This window comes from Melanerpes formicivorus, unplaced genomic scaffold, assembly GCF_026170545.1.
Source record: "Melanerpes formicivorus ecotype bairdi unplaced genomic scaffold, bMelFor1.0.p_v2 SCAF_139, whole genome shotgun sequence".
Lineage (NCBI taxonomy): Eukaryota > Metazoa > Chordata > Aves > Piciformes > Picidae > Melanerpes > Melanerpes formicivorus.
This window is the reverse complement of record NW_027142491.1, coordinates 671,599-680,903: the sequence shown is the minus strand read 5'-3', so window position 1 is coordinate 680,903 and position 9,305 is coordinate 671,599.

Below are 9,305 nucleotides of genomic sequence, written 5' to 3'. Positions count from 1 at the left end.
ACCCTGGCTCCAGCACCTCCACCTCTCTCTTGTCTTGAGGAGCCCAACTCTCCACTTTCTTCTGGATGTTGAACTGCTGCAGCAGGTCCAGAGGAGGCCACAAAGATACCAGAGGGCTGCAGAACCTTCCCTATGGGGCAGGGCTGGGAGAGTTGGGGCTGTTCAGCCTGGAGAAGGCCCCAGCAAGACCTTAGAGCAGCCCTCCAGTGCCTGAAGGGGCTCCAGGAGAGCTGGGGAGGGACTCTGGACAAGGGCTGGGAGGGCCAGGCCCAGGGACAATGGCTTTGAGCTGGGAGAGCAGAGACTGAGAGTGGAGAGGAGGAAGAAATTGTTGAGAGTGAGGCTGGGGAGACTCTGGCCCAGGCTGCCCAGGGAGGCTGTGGCTGCCTCCTGCCTGGAGGGGTTGCAGGCCAGGCTGGATGAGGCCCGTAGTGACAGGACAGGGGGCAATGGCTTTGAGCTGAATGGTGCCACAGGTTCAGTGGGCACTGGAGAGACAGCAGCAGAATCAGTGGTGTTACAAATGACAAAGCCAATTAAAATTTGGTTAAGATCCATCTGATTTTGAAAGGAGCAATTTAAGGCAGTAAGAGGCAAGCAAACAGCGCTGGGGGCATGTTGGTGGAGCACAGTAGTACCTGGTAGAGGGCATCAGACAGGAACTGGTTATTATGTAAGGGGAAATAATCACAGTCTAACAGAATCACCAAGGCTGGAAGAGACCTCAAAGATCATCAAGTCCAACCTCTCACCACAGACCTCATGACTAGACCATGGCACCAAGTGCCACATCCAATCCCCTCTTGAACACCTCCAGGGATGGGGACTCCACCACCTCCCTGGGCAGCACATTCCAATGGCTAACAACTCTCTCTGGGAAGAACTTTCTCCTCACCTCCAGCCTAAACTTCCCTGGCACAGCTTGAGACTGTGTCCTCTTGTTCTGATGTTGGGTGCCTGAGAGAATTGACCAACCCCCACCTGCTCCAACCTCCCTTCAGGTAGTTGTAGAGGGCAATGAGGTCACCCCTGAGCCTCCTCTTCTCCAGGCTAAACAACCCCAGCTCCCTCAGCCTCTCCTCACAGGGCTGTGCTCAAGGCCTCTCCCCAGCCTTGTTGCCCTTCTCTGGACACCTTCAAGTGTCTCGATGTCCTTCTTAAACTGAGGGGCCCAGATCTGGACCCCTAATCTAGCTGATAGGGAAGCTCAGGAAGCAGCCCTCAGAAAACACACTCAAGTCTTAACTTTACAAGAAATGAATGATGGACAAAGAGCACAGGAGAAGTATACAGAGGTGGAGATAAAATCCATGGAAATGATAGGGGCAGAATTAAAAGAAGGCAGATGGGTCTTAGCTTATGGGAGGAAACTACTACCAAAAGAGCAGGCTAGAGGAATGGTTCTGCAGCTGCATTGGCAGAGCCCTTGGGGAACGAAGGCACTGGGGGATCAGGTTTTGAAATGTTATGGGTGTGCAGGGATTTATGAGGTGGCTAAGCAAGCTGCTCAAGGCTGTTTAACATGTCAAAAGATAAATAAAAAGGTGATCAGACAAACACCCACTGGAGGGAGGAAAGTTGCATGTAGACCATTTGAAAAGATACAGGTCGATTGTACTGACTTACCAAAGGGGGGCGGTGTGGATACCCGCTAATGATTGTAGATCAGCTCACACCTTGGGTAGAGGCACAGCCAGCAACACCACCTACTGCTTCTATAGCAGCTAAGAGTTCTCCCAGGCACCCAGCACTAGAACAAGAGGACACAGTCTCAGGCTGCACCAGGGGAGGTTCAGGCTGGAGGTTAGGAAGAAGTTCTACACAGAGAGACTGATTGCCCCTTGGAATGGGCTGCCCGGGGAGGTGGTGGAGTCACCATCACTGGAGGTGTTCAGGAGGAGACTTGATAGGGAGCTTGGTTGCATGGTCTAGTTGATTAGGTGGTGTTGGATGATAGGTTGGACTCGATGATCTCGAAGGTCTCTCCCAACCTGGTCTATTCTATTCTATTCTATTCTATTCTATTCTATTCTATTCTATTCTATTCTATTCTATTACCACATTTTGGTTCAATTGGGACTCTCAATTCTGATCAGAGAGCACATTTCACCTCAAAGGTTTGAAAGGCCCTAACTTCAGAGATATCAACAGAAAACATCTAACTTAGACCTGAATCTCATCATCACTTAAGAGATTTGAGAATCTGTTCACATGGTAACTCACCAGTCTGTCATGGTTAAATAATGATGTCAAAGAGTTAAAGGGAAGCTCTCATCCTCTGTGGTGGGGGCCATCCCTTGCGGCTCGAGTGGTAACACCTGGTGATTCCGGTGTGAGAATGCGCAGCTCCAACCCTGCGTGTGCGCTGTAGCCCTCTGGGGCTCAGCCGTGATGCTGTGGCTGAGCTGTGATGCTGTGGCTCAGCTGTGATGCTGTGGCTCAGCCATGGTGCTGTGGCTCAGCTGTGATGCTGTGGCTCAGCCGTGATGCTGTGGCTCAGCCGTGATGCTGTGGCTCAGCTGTGATGCTGTGGCTCAGCCATGGTGCTGTGGCTCAGCTGTGATGCTGTGGCTCAGCTGTGATGCTGTGGCTCAGCCATGGTGCTGTGGCTCAGCCGTGATGCTGTGGCTCAGCTGTGATGCTGTGGCTCAGCTGTGATGCTGTGGCTCAGCCATGGTGCTGTGGCTCAGCTGTGATGCTGTGGCTCAGCCATGGTGCTGTGGCTCAGCTGTGATGCTGTGGCTCAGCCATGGTGCTGTGGCTCAGCTGTGATGCTGTGGCTCAGCCATGGTGCTGTGGCTGAGCTGTGATGCTGTGGCTCAGCTGTGATGCTGTGGCTCAGCCATGGTGCTGTGGCTCAGCCATGATGCTGTGGCTCAGCTGTGATGCTGTGGCTCAGCTGTGATGCTGTGGCTCAGCCATGGTGCTGTGGCTGAGCTGTGATGCTGTGGCTCAGCTGTGATGCTGTGGCTCAGCCATGGTGCTGTGGCTCAGCCATGATGCTGTGGCTCAGCTGTGATGCTGTGGCTCAGCTGTGATGCTGTGGCTCAGCCATGGTGCTGTGGCTCAGCTGTGATGCTGTGGCTCAGCTGTGATGCTGTGGCTCAGCCATGGTGCTGTGGCTCAGCCATGATGCTGTGGCTCAGCTGTGATGCTGTGGCTCAGCTGTGATGCTGTGGCTCAGCCGTGATGCTGGGGCTCAGCTGTGATGCTGTGGCTCAGCTGTGATGCTGTGGCTCAGCCATGGTGCTGTGGCTCAGCTGTGATGCTGTGGCTCAGCTGTGATGCTGTGGCTCAGCCATGGTGCTGTGGCTCAGCCGTGATGCTGTGGCTCAGCTGTGATGCTGTGGCTCAGCCATGGTGCTGTGGCTCAGCTGTGATGCTGTGGCTCAGCCATGGTGCTGTGGCTCAGCCATGATGCTGTGGCTCAGCTGTGATGCTGTGGCTCAGCTGTGATGCTGTGGCTCAGCCGTGATGCTGGGGCTCAGCTGTGATGCTGTGGCTCAGCTGTGATGCTGTGGCTCAGCCATGGTGCTGTGGCTCAGCCGTGATGCTGTGGCTCAGCTGTGATGCTGTGGCTCAGCTGTGATGCTGTGGCTCAGCCATGGTGCTGTGGCTCAGCTGTGATGCTGTGGCTCAGCCATGGTGCTGTGGCTGAGCTGTGATGCTGTGGCTCAGCTGTGATGCTGTGGCTCAGCCATGGTGCTGTGGCTCAGCCATGATGCTGTGGCTCAGCTGTGATGCTGTGGCTCAGCTGTGATGCTGTGGCTCAGCCATGGTGCTGTGGCTGAGCTGTGATGCTGTGGCTCAGCTGTGATGCTGTGGCTCAGCCATGGTGCTGTGGCTCAGCCATGATGCTGTGGCTCAGCTGTGATGCTGTGGCTCAGCTGTGATGCTGTGGCTCAGCCATGGTGCTGTGGCTCAGCTGTGATGCTGTGGCTCAGCTGTGATGCTGTGGCTCAGCCATGGTGCTGTGGCTCAGCCATGATGCTGTGGCTCAGCTGTGATGCTGTGGCTCAGCTGTGATGCTGTGGCTCAGCCGTGATGCTGGGGCTCAGCTGTGATGCTGTGGCTCAGCTGTGATGCTGTGGCTCAGCCATGGTGCTGTGGCTCAGCTGTGATGCTGTGGCTCAGCTGTGATGCTGTGGCTCAGCCATGGTGCTGTGGCTCAGCCGTGATGCTGTGGCTCAGCTGTGATGCTGTGGCTCAGCCATGGTGCTGTGGCTCAGCTGTGATGCTGTGGCTCAGCCATGGTGCTGTGGCTCAGCCATGATGCTGTGGCTCAGCTGTGATGCTGTGGCTCAGCTGTGATGCTGTGGCTCAGCCGTGATGCTGGGGCTCAGCTGTGATGCTGTGGCTCAGCTGTGATGCTGTGGCTCAGCCATGGTGCTGTGGCTCAGCCGTGATGCTGTGGCTCAGCTGTGATGCTGTGGCTCAGCCATGGTGCTGTGGCTCAGCTGTGATGCTGTGGCTCAGCCATGGTGCTGTGGCTCAGCCGTGATGCTGTGGCTCAGCTGTGATGCTGTGGCTCAGCCATGATGCTGTGGCTCAGCCGTGGTGCTGTGGCTCAGCCGTGATGCTGTGGCTCAGCTGTGATGCTGTGGCTCAGCTGTGATGCTGTGGCTCAGCCATGGTGCTGTGGCTCAGCCGTGATGCTGTGGCTCAGCTGTGATGCTGTGGCTCAGCTGTGATGCTGTGGCTCAGCCGTGATGCTGGGGCTCAGCCGTGATGCTGGGGCTCAGCTGTGATGCTGTGGCTCAGCCATGGTGCTGTGGCTCAGCTGTGATGCTGTGGCTCAGCCATGGTGCTGTGGCTCAGCCGTGATGCTGTGGCTCAGCCATGGTGCTGTGGCTCAGCCGTGATGCTGTGGCTCAGCTGTGATGCTGTGGCTCAGCCATGGTGCTGTGGCTCAGCTGTGATGCTGGGGCTCAGCCGTGATGCTGTGGCTCAGCTGTGATGCTGTGGCTCAGCCGTGATGCTGTGGCTCAGCTGTGATGCTGTGGCTCAGCTGTGATGCTGTGGCTCAGCCGTGATGCTGGGGCTCAGCCGTGATGCTGGGGCTCAGCCGTGATGCTGTGGCTCAGCTGTGATGCTGTGGCTCAGCCATGGTGCTGTGGCTCAGCCATGATGCTGTGGCTCAGCTGTGATGCTGTGGCTCAGCTGTGATGCTGGGGCTCAGCTGTGATGCTGGGGCTCAGCCGTGATGCTGGGGCTCAGCCGTGATGCTGGGGCTCAGCTGTGATGCTGTGGCTCAGCTGTGATGCTGTGGCTCAGCTGTGATGCTGTGCTGCACGTTGAAATCCAGGCCATAACTGGCAAAAGAGTTTCTGTTCTCTAGCATCGTTTTACCTTTTGCTGTGAGCCCCACCAGTGCTGAGCCAATGGCATGGTGTAGGCTGCCTTGCAAAACAGAACCACTGTAGGTGGTGTTGTTAGAGCAAGCTGACAGTTGTCAAGAGTTTGAAGGATTGTGTGGCCCGAATCTGTCAGATCACTCAGTCTCTATACATAAGCACATCCAAGAGCTGGACTAGAGAGCAGCACAGTTGCAGATTGATAATGAAGGTTGGTTGGAAGGATTGTGGCAAGGATGGGCATTCTCTGGGTGGTTTCTTTCGCTTGTTAAAGCTGGCTCATTAATATTGCTGATTGTGATTGTGATGTTACTGATGTTGCCTTGCCTGATTAGTCTCCTGCAAAGGGCCCTGCAGCAGAGGATCAAACCAACATTTGCAGCAGAAAACCAAAGAGGGGGAAGCGTGGGAAGCTGTGATGAATTTGTGGAGCCTTTGTGGGCCAAGAAGAGATTGACCTCGAAAGTATTGCTGTGTATCGGTGAGAAACTGTCGTTGTGTGCCCGTGAATGAATACATTGCCATGCCCCTTAGAGTATCTGGCAAGCCCCTGCGATGAATGTGTAGGTTGTTTGAGGCTGAGAAACTGCAAGAGAAGAAATACAGCGGTGGTACAAGAATCCGGGATCTAGCAGGATGGAATCTCAGGCCCCAGTGGTTTCAGCGCAATAGAGGATGATTGATATTCCAGTTGTGGAAATATGGGATGGAGGAGAATGGTGGAGAGGCTTGGAATAGTAGTAGGGGAATTGTTGGAAGAGACCTCGAGGATCATCGAGTCCAACCTCTCACCACAGACCTCATGACTAGACCATGGCACCAAGTGCCACATCCAATCCCCTCTGGAACACCTCCAGGGATGGGGACTCCACCACCTCCCTGGGCAGCACATCCCAATGGCTAACAACTCTCTCTGGGAAGAACTTTCTCCTCACCTCCAGCCTAAACTTCCCCTGGCACAGCTTGAGACTGTGTCCCCTTGTTCTGGGGCTGGTTGCCTGGGAGAAGAGGCCAACCCCCACCTGCTCCAACCTCCCTTCAGGGAGTTGTAAAGAGCAATGAGGTCTCCCCTGAGCCTCCTCTTCTCCAGGCTAAACAACCCCAGCTCCCTCAGCCTCTCCTCACAGGGCTGTGCTCAAGGCCTCTCCCCAGCCTTGTTGCCCTTCTCTGGACACCTTCAAGTCTCTCAATGTCCTTCTTAAACTGAGGGGCCCAGAACTGGACACAGGACTCAAGGTGTGGCCTAAGCAGTGCTGAGCACAGGCCACAAGGACTTCCCTGCTCCTGCTGGCCACACTATTCCTGATGCAGGCCAGAATGCCATTGGCCCTCTTGGCCACCAGGGCACACTGCTGGCTCATGTTCAGGCAGCTGTCAATCAGCACCCCCAGGCCCCTCTCTGATTGGGAGCTCTCCAGTCACTCCGACCCCAGCCTGTAGCCCTGCATGGGATTGCCGTAGCCAAAGTGCAGCCCGTGGCACTTGGACTTGTTCAATGCCATCCCATTGGACTCTGCCCATCTGTTCAGCCTGGCAAGGTCCCTCTGCAGAGCCCTTCTGTCCTCTAACTGACCAACATCTACTCCTAACTTGGTGTCATCTGCAAACTTGCTGATGACTGACTCAATGCCCTCATCCAGATCATCAATGAAGATGTTAAAGAGCACAGGGCCCAGCACTGCTCCCTGGGGCACACCACTGGTGCCTGGCTGCCAGCTGGCTGTGGCACCATTCACCACCACTCTCTGGGCTCAGCCTCCAGCCAGTGGAAACGTCTGCGGCGCTGTTTGCTCGCCTTTTGTTGCCTTCAGTTGCTCTTTTCAAAAGAAAATTGTTTTTAATCAAATTTTAATTCGCTTTGTCGTTAATAACAACTCGGATGGCGTTTGACAGGACTCCTCCGGTCTTTCGTGAACAGCAGCCTGTAGCGACGCAGCTCTTCCTTTATAGCCGCGCCGCGCAGGCTCCGCGGGGCAGGGAGCCCTCCCAGGGCAGTAACCGCCGCCACGGGGCCGTGCCCTACCGGCCGGGGCCGTGCCCAGCACCGAGCAGGCTCCGCGGAGCACGGAGCCCTCCCAGGGCAGTAACCGCCGCCACGGGGCCGTGCCCTACCGGCCGGGGCCGTGCCCAGCACCGAGCAGGCTCCGCGGAGCACGGAGCCCTCCCAGGGCAGTAACCGCCGCCACGGGGCCGTGCCCTACCGGCCGGGGCCGTGCCCAGCACCGCGCAGGCTCCGCGGAGCTCGGAGCCCTCCCTGGCCGTGGCGCTGTTGCCTGCGGGGCCGCTCAGCCCAGCCCCGGCCGCCGCACACACGGAGCGGAGCAGCTGTCCCGGCCTGTTTTGCTTGGGCTTCAGTTAACGAGGCGGGAATTACAAAACTATCTTTATTTCCCCAACCCCCCACCCCAACATGATGTCCAGACTCGTGAGATTTTATTGACAGGTCCCACTGGGTCGCGAATGCTACCAGGAATTGGTACGATTCAAAGAATTCAGAAACTGGGAAAGGCTAAGCCACAAAATAGCTTCCCCCCACTCAGGAAACAGAGGCAAGTCAGGACCCGAGGCAAAGCCGATGAGAACGCCAGGCTGTACTCGGGAGGACCGAGCGGGAGTTGGCAGCCGGTGCCTAGGTCTCTCTTCGGCGGCAGGCTCCAGAGCTGCAGGTTTCTAATCCAAGGTGTGGCTAACGCGGCGCAGTTCCGAGGGAAAGGGAGCCGCCAGAATCAGCGAGTCCTTAGGCACAGCCGCCACGAGGCAGGACTCCTGCAGCAGCACTGCCTGAGCGCTGCAAGGGAAGCCGCACTGCCGGCCTGTGCCAGCCAGCAGCCGCAGGTTTGCGGCAGGCAGGGTCCCTGCAGCGGCAGGCAGGGAGCAGCCCCCCAGGGCAGGCAGGTCCGGGGAGCAGCCGGCTCCCAGCGCTGACCTCTCCGATTTCGCCGCGAATCCGACCTGAGCTGCAAAAGAGAGAGCCAAACCGAGAGGGCAGACTGCTTTCTGGTCCCTCTGCTTAAGCTTTTCCTAGGCAATGTGTGCAGCGCCAATGGATCCTGGGCACAGCTCAGCTCAGCTCCGAATCCCAGCGAGGGCTTTCCCCCACTGGTGAGGAGCTCCAGCCCCCGGGGGCAGGAACGGAGCCTTCTGACCTGTCCCCCAGAGGGAGGGGAAGGCAGTTTAGCGCCTTTGTCTTCCCCGATCAAACCTCCGCTGATGGAGGTGGGGGAAGGGGGGGTTGGAGCCCCCCATAACGCCCCGAGCCCGCAGGCTCTCTCCTCACCTGCCCCGGGGCTCGGCCTGCCAGAGCCACCCCTTGGCGTGGCGCTGCGCGGCCGAGCTCGGCGCCAGGGCCGTGCCGGACGCAGGAGGCGGCACCGGCAGGGCACACGTGGGCAGCAGGGCAGAAGAGCAGCAGGGCAGACCGGGCTCTGCTCCCTTCCTGCAAGCCGCTCGGGTGTTGGCCTCCCCTCCTGTGTGAAGAGCTGAAGCAGTCTCCTCCCGGCCGACAGTCTCCCTGCCACGGGGGCAATGCTCAAGCTACACCTTGCAACCCCCCAGCCCATAGCCACCTGAGCTTTGGCCCTGCCTGGGGACAAGCCCATGGCAGGAGGGTTCGTGCACCCATCCCAGATGGGCACGGGGCGCTTTTGGCAGACACCAAAAGCCTGGAGCCAGGCTGAGCCCGCAGCAAGGTGGAGGGCTCTGCAAGGGGACCTTTTCTGCTGGCTTGTCCTGATGAACAGAAAATTCTCATTAACAGAATAACAGAGTTGATAAGAATTGTCTGCTTGTTAGCTGAGTACTGGAATGCAGGGAGGGGGAGAGGGGTTGGCAGACAGCCTTTGCATAGATAAGCAGTAACAGGATTTGTCAGTGATTCACTTCTGTTAGTCTGGGACAAGATGATCTTTTGTATAAGAGAAAGGACACCTGGATGCTCTGTATACTTCTGCT